Source organism: Podarcis liolepis, assembly GCF_965112155.1.
Source record: "Podarcis liolepis genome assembly, chromosome: 4".
Lineage (NCBI taxonomy): Eukaryota > Metazoa > Chordata > Lepidosauria > Squamata > Lacertidae > Podarcis > Podarcis liolepis.
Window position 1 is genome coordinate 76,614,144 of NC_139558.1, and position 17,069 is coordinate 76,631,212.

The following is a 17,069-nucleotide window of genomic DNA, read 5'->3' on the forward strand; positions in this document are numbered from 1 at the left end:
CCAGAGAGGGATGTGGAAAGCTGGTTTCTGGATGTGCCACAGAATAATTTAATTTTGCTTATGTATAAGTGCTAAGGAAATGCATAGTCAAATACAATAATGCCACAATTATTCGTTGAAACCAAGTTCCAAGAATTAAAAGACATATTCTGAAAGCTACGTCTTCACTTGCAATGTGACAAGCCCTATTTATAAAGCAATTAAATATGAACATGTATTTCACACAGCAAATCAAAGTGGAGGCAATCTGGCACTGTGGGTATCCGGTTTAATGTCGCAAGACAAAACTTAACCTTTGGAATAACCCAAATGTGGATGTTGTTTCTCATAATCTTAATAATTGTTGCATTAAAACTAGCTTTGCATGAACTCAAATTCTTTTCTTTCTTGTTGGAAGATTTAAAAAGAACTCTCTGCAGCTTTTATAGCTTGTTACGTTTATAAGCATTGCAAAATCAATGAGTTAAATTTCCAGAGACTATTCACCTTAAGTGTTATAAGTCCACCTAGTCATAATGCAAAGGTCAGATTGAACTCACAAAGAGGTATTGTTTGAATACTTTTTTGGGTTTGTTTTTTTGTTAACACCTATTGGATCGTGGCTCACCCATGTGTTCCATATGAGAGGAAGTGCTCAGGGGTGTCATTCAGGAAATATGGGGGCAGTCTTCCTCTTCCACTATTTCAGGTGGTGTGTATTTGTTGGAAGCAGTTATTCTTCTAGTTATGATGTGGTGCACATAAGCAAACCAGAGGAGAAAGCTCCAGACTATCAAAAGGTGTGTGAGATGCATCTGAACTTTCAATAATATGTTTAAATACTTCATCTATGATGGAAAGTTTACAACATGGCTTGGGGCTCTTCAGTTTAAAGAAAAGTTGAGTAAGAGACAACATGACAGACATGTATAAAGTTATGCATGACACGGGAAAAAGCAGATAGAGAAATGTTTTCTTTCTCTCTCATAGCACATTGACAAAGGGACATACCATGAAGCTGAAAGCTGGCTGATTCAGGACAGAGGGAAGAAAGTATTTCTTCACACACCATATAGTTAAACTATGAATACTGCTCCCATATGAGGCAGTGATGGCCACAAGCTTGAATGGTTTTAAAAGCAGATTAGACCAATTCAAGAAGGATAGGGCCACCAATGGCTGCCAACCCTGATGGCTATGTTCCACCTCCCTTGATGGAGGCAGCAATGCTTTTGAATACCAGTTGCTGGAAGCCACAGGAAAGGAGACTGTTTTTGTGCTCAGGTCCTGCTTGCAATCTCAAAGGTATCTAGTTGGCCACTGTGTGAACAGGATAATGTTTAATGTTTCAAGATGTTTTTATTAAACATGGAAGCTGCCCAGTGTGGGTAGTGCAACCCAGTCAGATGGACAGGCTAATAATAATAATAATAATAATAATAATAATAATAATAATAATAATATAAAACAGATAGTCCACTGCCCTAATCTATCAGGTTCTTCTTAGGTTCTTTCTGGTAGTTTTGCTGATGGAACCCCAGATCTGCTGCTGAAATCTTGATTTAAATAGCTGCCTTTATATAAAGCCACTGAAGGATAGAAGAACCAGACAAAACAGATCTAACTACACCCACACACACTGTTCTCCCCATTTTGCAAATGCTGGTAACTGTCACTCTAAAATACAGTTAGCGTTTAGATTCTGATGTGTATTGTTCTTTCTTTTCTTTTTTCTACCCCACTCTTCCTGAGAGATGACTTGGCTTATTGGCTAGTCCTCTCTCTCGTCGCTGAGGCACTTACAGGAAGACAGAGAAGCGCATAAGAGTTGAACTTGTCAGAGGAAAGAAATTTGATAAATGTCATCGGAATGAAAGATGATATAAATTAAAGAGGGTTCTTCTCTCTCTCTCTCTCTCTCTCTCTCTGCTTTCGGTAAATGCACCTCAACAGTCACATAGCCTGCGGCAAAATCTGACAAGCTAAGCAGAGGTAAGGGATATACACTACTTAGAAAGGAGTTCCTCTGCAGCTCCTCAACCACAAGGAAATTCCTAGTGCTTGAGCAGGTTGCGTTCTTTCATCTCATTCTGCACATACACAATGTATTTTGATGGAGATCACAATCCCATTAGAGTACCTGCCTCATTTCCCCCCTTAAAAAATACCAGTAGCAGTATTTAATATATTTTAAATATTTATACATGCCATTTGCTCAGATGATTTCTAAGGAGGCTTAAAGACAATACAAGAATATGATACAGAGCAATTCAGATAAGTGCAATCAGCAGCAGAACAGCCCCATCAGAAACAACACAATTATTGTGGATTAAAAGCATGATCAAACAATAGAGCCTTTGCCACATTGTGCTGAAACAAAGCAAAGTGGTTCACCAAGCAAACATTCTGGGCATGGTGTTTGATAACTGAGGTCTTTCCCCAGACCACATGCACATGTATGAACCTGCCTATGTTTTTGAAGTTTTCAGCTGAGGCTCTCTGTTGAAGCTAGCACCAGAGAAAAGGCCTTTCCTACAGTGGCACACCGATAAATAGGCATAGATTGGCCCAGTGTTGTTGTGTCGTGCATTGCAAGAGACTGGACTAGATGACTCTCAGGGTACCTTTCAACTCCATCATTCTATGATTCTACGTGATGGCAGCAGGTCAGCTCAGGCTCCAACAGATCCTGTGCTGTCTCAGGCTGGCTCTGCCTCTCCCTACCCCTGAAATGCCCCGTTTCAGGAGTTTCTTCTGGCTGGCACTTGCAAAAAACAAACAAACCAAAAACAACAGCAACCACTTCATCAGATTGCAAGTTTCACTGGAAAAAAAGTGCAACCTGCACTCTGCTGGAGAGGATGGGTGCCATTCTGCATAAACAAACAGAAAAGATGGTAAAAAGAAAGATTAAAAACAGAAACAGCATGAACAGTGAATTCTTCTCAGGTTGTATCAGGGCATCCCCCCGCTTTTTGCTTTTTTAAAAAGGACACAGCTTCACCTGTTTGTTTCAATCTGAGTCAAGACACACACACACACACACACACACACACACACACACACACACAACTTTGTTTTGAATGAGAAAAGAAACATCTTTCTTCCTCACTCAGTCGTGCTTCCATCAACCCGAACTCTCTGACTCACATCTCCTCAAGTGCACCCACAGCAGGAATTAGAACAGGTGACTGCTGTGGCTTCCAGGTTGGGGCTGCTCTAATCCATTTCTGATGGGGAAACAGCCTGTGTAGCAGTGCCATGCTTCAATGGATCATTTTTACAGGGCGCTGCCTTGATGTGCTTGTTTCTTCCACTCATTTAGTTTCCACTTTCCAGGCTATCGCAGGTGCTTTATCCCCAGGAATATAGCTAGTCTATTTTGTGGCTTACTGTGGAAACACAAAGCACAGGATGAATGGCTACAGGTGGCCTGGGGGGCTCTCGGGAGACTTGGATTCATAACTCTACCATAGGCTTATTTCAGGCACGTCCTTTCATCTCTGTTCGCTTCTATTTCTCCATCTGTAAATGTGGGCCTGTAATGAATACTGCGGGCCAAAGGGGGTCATGTTGATAAATGCACCGGGGGTCTTTCTAGACAATTTATGGCATGGCAAATAAAACAGTTGCTGCTCATTTGCTGGGTATGCTTTGTTGATGGTCCCTTTCCTCAGGGATCAGCTTCAGTTTCAGACATGCCAAGTTTTCTCCATCACTAAGACAGTACAGTGTTGTTGGGGAAGATTCCAGCTCTGCCCCCCCCCAAAAAAAATATGGTGTCACAGCAGTTTGGAATGCTGAGGTGTGTCTTCAGCTTCCTCAGAGAATTCTGGGAACTGTAGGTTGTTAAGGGTGCTGAGAGTTGTTGTGAGAAGCCTATTTCACTCACAGAGCTACAGTTCCAAGAGTTCTCAAGAAAGAGAACTCCTGAGAATTGTTGCTCTGTGAGGAGAATAGCAGTCTCTGAACAACTCTCAACACCCTTAACAAATCACGGTTCCCAGAATTATTTGGAAGAAACCACGGCTGTTTGAAGCAGCAGGATGCAGTTTTAAATGTATCATGCAGGTTGGGCCTTTAAATGGCAAGAAAATACTAGTACAGTGGTACCTCAGGTTACAGATGCTTCAGGTTACAAACTCCGCTAACCCAGAAATAGTACCTTGGGTTAAGAACTTTGCTTCAGGATGAGAACAGAATTCGCGCTGAACAGAATTAACCTGAGGTACCACTGTAAAGGGAAAAGGCCAGATAGAATTGTGTTCCCTTTCAGGTGGTTAGGAATGGAACTGAGGGGAAACTGTTCAAAGATGTTCCCTGCCTTAAAACAGATTAAACGAGTGACCAGACTGGGCAGGGAAAACCTTAGAATTAAAAATAAAAATTTAAGAGAAGGCTCAGAGGAGGCCAATTTTCAACAGGACTGCAGCGTGAATGATGGTTTAACACTTCCCTTACAGCTGTGATCCCAATGAAAATTGCTTGCCTCCCCCTTGCTCCACTAATACCCCATTGGAATCCTCCATGGATAAAGCATGTTTTGCATGTCCAATATTACATTTATCTAAGTGTGCAGTCTGGATTGCGGCCATTGCGTGTCGAGGTCCCCAGGTCCACCCCAATAACTCACACATCACACAGAAGTTTTTGTTTAAGATTTTTGGCATAATTTTGGCCACAACTTTATTAAAATACAAATTTGTGAGTGGTTGCGTAGGCATTGGTTGCGACTATCTGCCCCCACCATGGGGGACAGTCTGACATTCCGCACGATGCGGAAGTCAGAATGGGGGAATACACTTGGCGGTTACGCAGAGCAGGGAACCTGCCCTCACCCCAAGTGCAACCAGGAGCTCATTGCTATGGCCCGAGCCCCCTTGACAGAGTGGACAAGCAACAGTTAGCCCCCAATTCCTTTAACGGAATCCCTTGCAGCAGCAGCATTAGAGGGGCAGGCACAGCCAATCCATGCCCCTCAACCAACCAAACCATAAACCAATGCCTAACCGCGAACCTTACAAGTTGTGACGATTTGCTACGCAGTAGGCAAAAACCAAATGGCCCCCGCCAATCAGCCAGATGGACAAAATTCCTACCAGGCCCCCGCTCCAAAGCAGACGACCCCATGACAGGCATAGCAAAGTCAAAGCGAACAACCCTATTCTAGGGAGGGAGGGACGGGCAATCTGATGCACGGGCGAAAAGAGGAAGCTCTAGCCTCGTGCAAGGAGTTTTACTATTTCTGGCTGTCAATCAAAAAATGGCAACATTAACTTCTTCCCAACAACAAGGGAAGCCCCAGTCGTATCAGTGGCCAACAATCAATTAGCCTGCCCCCCAACTTTGGAGTGTCCTGGCAGCCCCCACCGCAACACGTGCTCTCCATGAAGGAGAACACGCTTTCCCATTATGTCATCAACTCTGAGTGTCTTCTGTAGTGAATGACCACATAACTGCTGGATCCATTTATTCTCCAGTATGCACACATGCAAAATTAGTGCATTTTCCTAATCTCATTCATGACTCTTGAGGTGAAAAGTTGTTTGAACACTCCAGGGCCGGGGCACACCTGCTGAGATCTTCAGCTAGTTAGCTTGATTTCTGAATTAGCAGAAAGGAGATTTCATGCTGTTTTGTATTTTCCTGCCCTCCTTTCCGCTTTGTTTTACCAGAAGGGTATTTTCATGTTCCTCGGTTATGTTAAACTTTCCAACTCCTTTGCCCTTTCCGCTCAATGGCCTTGCGTTTGAGGGTTTTCTTTGGGGTGGTAGTGATAGTGGCCTCCTTGAAAGAACAATGAGGGCAGAAGCTGAATTTGAATCCATTATGCTGCTGTTAAAACAGCAATGAGTACATGTTATTAGCCTATTGTATCACCCATTATGCTTTAGCAGATAATAACAGTCTGAGTGTCCTAGTATTTACTACTTTTGAAGCACTTTGGTTGTGAAGGTGATCATGACAGAGCGATGTCAAGGAGTAGCTGAAAACAAAAAGCTGCTTTTTGAAACTGCACAGCAATATATTTTTTTCCTGATTAAACTTATATATACAGTCATCAGCAGAGTGTCTGAATTTAGCACCTTCACTGGAGAATCACACATGCCTCACTGCCAGAATATTAACACAAAATGGAAAGAACCTGAGCCCATTACTGCTTGGGATGTTGGGGCATTCCTTCCTTTGGACAAGGGCCAGAGCCCAATACAGAGCACCTGCTTTGCATGCAGAAGGTCACAGGTTCAATTCCCAGCATCTCTAAGTAGGACTGTGAATGCCTCCTGGGTCTGGAGTCCTGGAGAGCTGTGACCAATAAGTGTAGACAGTACAGAGATGGATGGGCCATTGGTTTGACTTGGATAAGGCAGCTTCCAATGTTTCTGTGTATAAATTAGATACCTACAGAAGATATGCAGAACATCTCAGATACCCCCAACCTACAAACCGGATCATTTAGAGGGAGTACATACCCTGTTTTCCCCAAAATAAGACAGTGTCTTATATTTATTTTTGCTCCCAAAGATGCGCTAGGTCTTATTTTCAGGGGATGTCTTTTTTTCCATGAAGAAGAATACGATACACATTTATTGTCTAATTGTGAGTCAGCAAGACTCCGTCATGGCAGAGCAAGCAGCAGGCGGCAGCTTGTCCTGGCAGCGGCGCAGGCTCTCTGATTTAAAGAGACCTCACACTGCCTGAACAGCTCCTGCTGCGCTGTGGCCAATTAGTGAGCTGCGCGCCAGCGCCTGCCGCTATGGTCCAGAAGAGTCAGACACCTTACGGTAGCTTCGGGGGCCTTATATTCCGGGAGGTCTTATGTTCGGGGGAGGCCTTGTTATCGGGGAGGTCTTATCTTGGGGGGATGCCTTATATTACAGCGAGAGGCAAAACTGGAAGTAGGTCTTATTTTCGGGGGATATCTTACTTCCAGGGAAAGATGGTAGATGTGCTTGCCATACCAACACCAGCTTTCACCATGGCTGTGCTGGTAGGGCTGATGAGAATTGCAGCCCCAAATATCTGGAGGATGCCAGGTTAGTAGAGGCTGATCTGCTTAGAGATTATTGGAGCTAAGCGGTTTATAAATTGTTTAAATAAAATAAACTGAATAAAAATAGGGAGGGGAGAGCAAGGAATAACTCTTTGTGACATAGCTTCTGGGGGGGGGGAATAATAGTAGATTAACAAAGATTAAGCTAAGCAAAATTCTGAATTCTTTAAACGAACTAAACTTTCTGGTTCAGTCTGCAGCATATTGGTTTGATCTATTTCTATAGCAAGAACACTCACAGGATCTACTTTGTTGGGCTCAGTGTGTGATGCCGACAATCAGTTTTTAAATAAAAGATCATGAAGCTGTTGTGTTTCAAGCAACAAACTCTTCCTTGGTGATAAGCAATACAACAGCTGCTCTGTGAGCTCCATGGAGCTGTGTTGTTGTCAGGATATAAAGTTTAAAACAAACAAACAAAGTGATTTGATGTAAAATGTGCACTGTCTTTTTCTGATCGCTCTCATGTAGCTTTCATAACAGGAAGAGAGGCAGAAATTCAACCAGGGCAGTTTTCCTTCATGGAGATGAAGTGGTAAAAGCTTCATTTCTCACACATCTGTTAAAAGCGCATGGGGACAAGCCTGCTGAATCAGACAAAAGTCTAGCATCCTGCTTCCTGTTGTGGCCATCCGAAAGTATCCTGGACACTCATAAGCATTTCTTCAAGGCAATAGCCCCTGCAATGGCTGCTTCCCGCTATTAGTATATGTAAGTATAATGCATTGGAATATAGAGACTCTATACAGGATACTCCAAATGAAATTGTTGTGTGGGTGTGAAATAAATAACACAGTTGCTATAGATAATAGCCACGTATGAAATATGCACAAGAGGCTCACCAGATAAAGAAATGTCAACCCTTCTTATGGCATTGCAATAAACCACCCGATATCCCCATATGAAGCAATCTGGACCATGCAATTGTTGTCTGAGGCCCTTCTCCATGTGCCCCTTCCACAGAAAGCCTGGAGGGTAGCAACCCAGAAACGGGTCTTTTCAATGGGTGGCTTCCCACTTGTGGAATTCTCTCCCCATGGATTCAGTGGGTGGGATATTTTAGTCCTTCCTCTCTCTCTCTCTCTCTCTCTGTATGAGTTTAATATTTTTTGTGTTTAGTTTAATGCTAGTTTTAATGTATATGCAATTTATTTATTGTTCTAAGTTGCTTTCAGTTACCTCAGTATAAAAAAGTGACTAATAAATAATAATGATAATAATGTTAACAATAGTGCAGGGATGTGCAACTGGGCTTCATTCCTTGACATCTAGTGCATATTTTACAGGACATCCAGACCCGCAAGCTTTCATGTTCCAGGTTCCACAAGCACTTTTATTGCAAGATGAAGCCTAAAGTTGCCTTTGATTTCTGTTTTGAATTGTAGAGCTGAAACGAAGTCACCTTCCAAAATTATCAGAATCTTCATTATTGTCAGGGAACTGCCATCAGTGCCGGAGGGAGAGAGCAAAATCCAGAGGGATTCCAGAGAGCATCCTGGGATTGGGAGAGGCAGCCCATCTTCTGGGGAAGAGAATCAGCGTAGCACCAGTGGAGAAGGGAGGCAGATGGGGGAAGCGGCGAGGTGGTCCCAGGACTCCTTGCCGGGGACCAGCGGGGAGAGTAGAGGTCCTCCGCTGCCTATGCCCTCCTTGCACAGAAGGCTTTCGAGCAGAGAGAGTAGGAGGAGACTAGGCGTCAAAGAGCTTCTTTGCTGGAAGAAGTTCAAGAAACGCCCATTGACGGATTCTGCCAGCGACTGAGACAGCCACGGGAGAGTGGCTGTCTGGACAGAAAAGGTTCACTCAGGCAACCCAGCCAGGTGTTTGCACCGGCTTACGCACGAGCAACCCCTAGAACCACTACAGTTATGAATTTTGCTAATGATCACAGAGAGAACATTCAACATCACCAGTGCTTGACATGTACCTTACTTGGTATTTAATTCCAGTCTTTGATTTCTTACAGTGTTTGGTACTTAGAATGTAATGATAATAGCTTCTGACAACTATGTTGGATCTTTGACAGTATTTGATAGTTGATAGTTGATAGCCAATGATAATTGATTTGACACCTGCCATGTGATAGCTGACACTATTGAATGCATAAGTGCATCTGATATTTAATGACTGATATTTGATACTTGCACGTCAAAGTGCAAGTAGATGAATAGGTTGCGCTCCATCAGGAAGGTAAATGCGCTGCTCTGGTTCGCCAGAAGTGGCTTAGTCATGCTGGCCACATGACCCGGAAGCTGTAGGCCGGCTCCCTCGGCCAATAAAACAAGATGAGTGCCACAACCCCAGAGTCATTCGCGACTGGACCTAACAGTCAGGGGTCCCTTTACCTATTTGACTTTCAGGGATGAGTTTAGCCCATGCATTCAGATGCCAGATTTTTGAAATTTCATTTATGTAATGAATCGGGAAATACCTCAGTATACAAGGAAGATAAACCAAAATCATCAAAGAAAAAAAAATGTGCCTAATAGAGCAATTCTAGGCATGTTTACTCAGAAGTAAATTCCACCATGTTATCTGGGGCTCACATCCATGTGCGTGTTTATAAGATTGCTGCCGTAGGACTCTTGGTGTCAAGAATTCAGTTATGGTCAAATTTCAAAGTCAGATTTTGAATATTAACATGAAGATTAATTCCTCCATGGGAAGCTGCCTGAATAATAGTTAGAGCATTGGTCCATAAATCTCAGTACTGTTGACTTTGGCAGTGATTCACCAGGATGCCGGACAAATGCTAAGAATTGAGCCTGGACCCTTCTGCATGCAAAGCAGATGTTCTACCACAGAGCTATGACCCACCCTATTCTTCACAGAGTCTGATTTTTCTCAGTACTGTGTTTCAGCTTTGCTAATTTTTTAGCTTCAGAAACTCCACCTTTTCTAATTAAATTAAATGTAGGCATTGATAACATTTGTCTTAGCCACTATTCCCTGGTTCCTGCTCCACAACAATCATGCCTAATCAGTTTCCAACCCTAATCTACTTTCATCTGCCTAGTCCTTGCGCCTTTGCTTTGGAAATCCGATTCGGCATACTAGCAAGCTAGAGGCTTCTCAGTTCTCTGCAATGCATAGAACCTCACCTTCAAATTCTATATTTTGGATGATAGGCCACATTTTCCCATCGCCTCGGAGAGATTGGTCCCTCTGGCAGGATTAACAAATGCAGCAGCTGGAGCTAAGTATAACAGGCCTGATTCCAACACCTATTAGACTTGATACAAACATTTACATTGGCCTCACTGGACACTGCATCATTGGTATTGGACAAATGTATTTTTACAAATGCTGCCCATCCAAACTGCTTCAGCCCAGCAGCTTGCCCCCTCCTCAGGAGGAGCCCCGTTGCTGGAGATTTGTTTATCTATTTGAGCTTTGATTTGCATCTTGGATGCACCCAGACAAAATAAATATATTTTCTACCCAACACAAACCTGCAAAGACAACAGACATCATGGAACAAAGTCAGATTGTGTTAGGTTTTCCATGGTCCATGATTGAAACCATTTAGCTATACAGTGGTACCTCGGGTTAGGAACTTAATTCGTTCTGGAGTTCCGTTCTTAACCTGAAACTGTTCTTAACCTGAAGCACCACTTTAGCTAATGGGGCCTCCCGCTGCTGCCGTGCTGCTGCCGCACGATTTCTGTTCTCATCCTGAAGCAAAGTTCTTAACCTGAGGTACTATTTCTGGGTTAGTGGAGTCTGTAACCTGAAGCGTCTGTAACCCAAGGTACCACTGTAGGTAATTGTTAAGATTTCATTTGTGTTTTCAACAGCCTTTTATTTCGAGGAGAGTTGCCAGGCACTCTTGACTGAGATACACACACACACACACACACTGGTACCTCAGGTTACATATGCTTCAGGTTACATACGCTTCAGGTTACAGACTCTGCTAACCCAGAAATATTACCTCGGGTTAGGAATTTTGCTTCAGGATGAGAACAGAAATCGTGCAGCAGCAGCGCAGCGGCAGCTGGAGGTCCCATTAGCTAAAGTGGTGCTTCAGATTAAGAACAGTTTCAGGTTAAGAACGGACCTCCGGAACGAATTAAGTACTTAACCCGAGGTACCACTGTATGTGGGGTTTGTGGATGGGCTGGCAGATTGGTCAGTTAAGCAGCTTGCTAGCCATAGATAGGACTGCCGTGATCAGGAAGAACTTTCAGACAGTAGGAGCTGTTGAATAGTGGAAGAGACTCAGTCACTGAAGGTTTTAAAGCAGAGGCTGGATGCATCTGTCAATGATGCTTTAATTGTGATTCTTGCATTGCGGGGGGTTGGACCAGATGTCCCTTGGGGTCCCTTCCAATGCTACAATTCTATAATGTGTAGGTGTCAGAGACTGGGCAGAGGAGGAGTGGTGGAGACCGCCTCCAGGGAGGAGGACGTACAGTATAGATTTATAACAGTGGTTTGCGGGAGGTCACAGCTCAGAGGCAGATGAGGGGGAAAGTTGGGAAATAATGGGAGGGGAGGAGGAGGAGGAGGCAGAACCGGAGTGGCAGCTGGCTGACATGGTGTTATTAAAAAGCATCCCAGACCTTCCATCTCCCAGAACCCGGTGAGCCTTAAAAGTAGGAGAGCAAAGAGTTTGGAGACAGAGGACATGTAGCAGCACCCGTAGAAGTGAGGAAGTGGGAGAGGTGGAGGTGGAGATTCACTCAGGACAATGCCATTATCCAAGAGATTGGGTTCTACAGCTTCTCTCTGTAAATATTGAAATAAAAAAGGACGGTAAGAAACTTTTCCTTATCTTTATACTTTCCTGGGCAACCAGCCAGGAGCTGCTCACACATCCTGACAGTAGAGTAGTATGACCTGAGGGATTCCTTCAGTGACAAGCTGCATATACATCAGGAGTACAGCAGTTACAGGAGAGAACTTTTATCACCAACAGCACACATGGCGAGTGCCTCTCTTGGATCTTTAGATTCAAGAAAGATTCTGGGCTGTGGTCTCAGTGTCCCTGCTTAATCTATCTGCTGTTGCTTCCTTCAGCTATAAATCCTGGTGCCACAGTGAGTGGGGCATCAAGTAAGTGCCTGTCCAGAATCTCACAGCAGTAGTGCCTGACAAGGATACTATCAGAGAGGGTACAATCTGCTACAAAAAAACAACAACATATTCTACACAAGCTCCACTGATAATGGCAGATGCATGGTAATATTGTTGGTTGGACTGAGGCTGTCATCCTTATGGTAGACAACAGGCTAATTGAAATCACTGCTAAATTAAGCCCTGTTGATTTCAGTTGGAATAATCTAAGCATGACTAAGTTTGGATCCCACCCATAGTTCAATTCCATAATTCATATTCGTTCTAAAGGGCTTTGCATAAGAGAACAAGCTGTTGACTTACACCCTCAAAAACCAGTCATTTTGTGAGGCTGCAGAACACAGGATAAGGGAGTGCCCTCCAGATATTGTTGTTGGACTACATCTCCCATCAGCCTGAGAATGGTCAATGGTCAGGGCTGATGGGAGTTGCAGTTCAACATTAGAGAACACCACGTTGGCTATCCCAGCATGGCAGATTTGTGCATATATGGTTTGACTTCATTCCCGCAAGTACACCCCATTGTCTCTCGAAACAGACAGAGGCAAACAAATATCATCATCTGAGAAGCTCAAGACATACCATAGATGACTCTCATTCCCCTTTTATCATTTATGAGCCAGGGATAAGCTCTCTAGATATTGGACTACAACTCCCATCAGCCCCAGCCAGCATGGCCAGTGAAGAGAGTTGAAGGAAGTTATAGTCCACTGTTGGCATGGACAGGTTCCCCATCCCTGTTTTAACCAGATTACTTTTCTTTCTTCATTCCCTCCATGCATACATTTCTTTCTCCAGCTAAAATAAAAATGCATTCATAAGCATAAGCTTATATTTCTTGCATGGAATATATAACATTAAAGATAAATTGGAATGTTGCTCTGGATTTTTCTTTTTCTTTTTTTAACACTTCACTTTTAAACAAATAAACAGTCCTTGGCACTATTTGCAGCAGAGCCTAGTGAATAATTCACAATGAATAATTGATTTGTTGAGTATAGCCAGTTTTTCGGCTTGTGTAATATCCATGAGCAGATGGAGACTGCATTGAATGTATTTGTTTTTCAAATTTGTATGATGGATTCCACCCCCTCCCTAATTTTCTACTCTAAGGGTTGATGGTGAAATTCAAAAGGTGTATTTGAATTGCACATCCATTTTCCATATAGTGAATGTGGATTTTCTTTGTGTTTCATGATTGGGTGGCTGCTGAAAATGTTGCAACTGAATGGTCACAAGTTTAACTTTAAATTCCCATCTTTGAAAGCACTTGTGATACATACTGCTGTACTTTTAGATAGTTATTTGTTGCATTAGATATTTGCAGAGAAAAGTAATAAATGAGGAACAAGGGCACTATGGGGCTGTCCTGAGGAAGTGGCATCCTGAATGGTCCATAGCCCATGAGTTCAATGGAGGAGGGCATTCAAAAGTTAGACCCAATTAAGGACAAGGCAGGTCAAAGTGTGCCAATGCTTTGGCCTTTGGGGTAAGCTCAAGCTCACGGTCTCATGCTCCCTGCCCCAGGTAATACAGTCCAAATTCCCACAAACTATCAGAACAGTATCAACTCCTTCTTAGCAAGTGCTCTCTCACCATCCTCCACTTCCTGGGTCCTCCCCAATGACATCAGCTGAAGACACCAGGAGCTCAGGCCAGTCTCAAGAAGATTGGTCATTCAGCAATCGGGTCCTCCTAGCTTTTGGGGCCTAAGACACCCCAAACACCCCTTTCCCAAAACTATGAGGCTTGGGAAGTGAGCCTGTGGTCCTGTTTCTGGTCCCTCCTTGAAATACCATGTCTAGCTCCTCAGATATTCTCTCCCAAGAGGATGGGGTGATAAGGGAGGCCTGTTTTCAGAGAGTTTTGTACCTTTCTGTTGGCTGGGGAAGAAACTGCAGTGGAGAAAAGAGATGGAGGTCCATTGAATCTCTGCTCTTCTCTTTCTCTAAAAAGTCAGTCTCCTTTCTCCTCTGATTATGACCTCTGAGGTACTTAAGTTCAAGCCTATGTCCATTTATACATCTAAATTAGCATTTAATGCAGATTGGTGTCCTCTTTTGTCCTACTTTTGGTGATGTAGAAGTAGGAAGCCTACACTGAAATACTGAATCGTTTTTCTTCTTTATTTTTATTTAAAAAAAACCTCTCAAAGATGCTCATCTTGGTCTTTTTCAGGACAGACACACATATTACATATAAGATTTTCCCTCTGCAAGTTATTCCATTGCCCACAGTCAAGGGTTGTTTCCCAATATCTATATAAAATCTTCTGTGTTACAAGCAGAATCTATTATATATTTTTATTCTTGCCTTTACCTTAGGAATGCCACCTAAATGAAGAGAAGGTAGGGGATTCCATTTGTGGATTTCAGAGCTTAGGGACAGGCAGATTTATAGGTTCACTTAACCCAGGCATAGGCAAACCTGGCCCTCCAGATGGTTTGGGACTACAACTCCCATCATCCCTGACTAACAGGACCAGTGGTCAGGGATGATGGGAACTGTAGTCTCAAAACATCTGGAGGGATGAGTTTGCCTTTGCCTGACCTAACATATAAATCCATACTGGTGTTTGTGTATTGTCAAATCCTCCTCCTCTTCCCACATGCACTGCAGATGCGCGCGCACACACACACACACGCGCGCACACACACATGCCTTATGTGCAGCACGGTGTGGAATGAGTTATTCCCAGTACTTTCAAGCATCCATGAAATGCTGTCAGGTGTTGGGAGGTCCTAAGTCATGCAATACAAGCCACAATCGCTGCAGAAACATTAAACAGCACAAACCCTGAGTTTCTATGTCAGGTAGCTTTTGTGGGATCAGACCATCCCCCCATACTCGTTTGATGATACAATCCTATACATATATACTCAGCAGTCCCTCCCATTTACTCCAATGGGACTTACTCCCAGATGAGCTGCAACTGAAAGTACTCATAGGATACTACTTTCTTCTTTTGCAGAAGATTTTCTCCTTCATGTAAGTTTCATGAATTTAGCTCAGTGGTCTTGGCAAGCAGATGTTTATCTTTATGACCTCTGTTTAGGTATATGAAAATAGCCCTTTAGTCATCTTTCCTCTAAGCCGAACATATCCAGTTACTCTTCAACCCCTCCTTGTCATATCTATGGATCACATTGATCCATTTGTTTATCTTTGATGCTCTACCTTGAAGGCAATCTGGCTTGTCTATGTCCTTCATAGAGTACGTACAGCAATTAAAATGGGATACACTATTCTCATTGTGACCCAGAATAGAGCATCACTAAACTGCACAGCCCCTTCCTGTATGATCGTGTTCATGCAATGCAGAATGTCATTTTCCCTTTGCTAACTGCAGAAATGGGTGTGTAGGGAGGAAAGGGGGGGGGGGAGAGACTTCGAATAGATGCCAAAGGCTGCTACAAAACATGAACAGTAACCAAACAGTGTAGCAATAAAAAGTTAATCAGATTTTTAAAATCCTTTAGGTTTTAATGAACAGCCTCAACTACCCCCAATCAAAGTTAATGAGAATTTTCCTTTGACTTCACTGGATGCCAGGCTCTAATACCGCCCACAAGATGAAAAATCTGTGAAGTAAAGGAGCTATGAAAAGCTCACAAACCATCAGTGCTTGGGCTGAGATTTCCGAGGAAGGAGCTGCATTAATCTATATTTGTTAGTGAAGCTGCTTTACAAATGAACAACTCTGAAGGTCTGCTGCCTTCTTCATCTACTTTTCTTCTGTTAGATCACAAAGACTCATCAGTGTCTTTTCTGAGACAAACTTTTTCTGTTCTGTTTGGAAGGAAAAGGGACCACTTCCTGAATATATCAATAATTCACCGTTCTCCCTGTTACACAACTTTCTCCTATTATTTTCATTCCTCTGGCATCACAATGGAATTTTGCAGTGGAGTCAAAGCATTATCTCTGGCTTCCATTGGCTTAGCTGCACTGATGTCACAGAATACAGAACTGAAATGAATTTCAATCATCCTCATTATTGGTAGTTTTCATAGCAAATATTCTCTGCTTGTTGAAATGTTTTGCTGAATTTAGATGAATGTTGGAACTTTGACATCAGCAAGTAGACCCAAAGATTTTGCAGCAGTAGTAATATTTCACATTGGAAGGAAGAAACAGTGGAAGACCTTGGGCTTTCAGATTTCAGTGGGGGCCTGTGAGGTGGCAACATTCAATGCCCCCCACATCTCACTTTCTGTGGTTTGTCATTGTTGTGGTGCCCCCTAAGGTGCCCTCCCAATGTGCTCCCCTAAATCTGCCTCTGAAAGAAGTCTACCCTATATAAGGTCAGACAGAAATAACTACATTGGAATCTCATAATGACTAATCTGTTCCCAAAATCCTGAGCAAAGAGGTGTGTCTTGACTACCTGACAAAAAGAGCACAATGAGGTACTAGATGCACCTCCAAGGGGAGGAACTTCCATAGCTGGGGTGAAGAATCAAGGAGAATACCCTCTGACATTCCACTGTTCCCTGGACTCTGAAGGGTGGTAGCATCTTCAGCAGGGCTTTCCACATGCAAATTTCATTTTTGTGCATTATATTGGTGTTCTGGTAAGATGAAATGCAACTTGTAGTTTGAACTCTGTTGAACAAATCACATTCATTATGCACAAAAATCAGGTCAGCTTAGACTAGATACTGAATTCATATATGTATAGAAATTTTGTTTTGTTTCTAAAGGAAGCCCATGTGAAATCAATGCTGAAATTTGTATATATGTTTCACTAGTGAACCAATTAAGTGGTTCACTGCTATTATGTAGAAAAAATTGGTTCAAGAGAAAGTCAGTTGCCTTGAGGGGTGGTGGAAAACTTTGAATTAACAAGCATAAATCTATGGCAATTATATATAATGGGCTTTCAAATGACCAGATGGATTGGATCGGTAGAGTGGTTTTGGAGTCATTTTACTTAAAATACACATATGTATTTTGA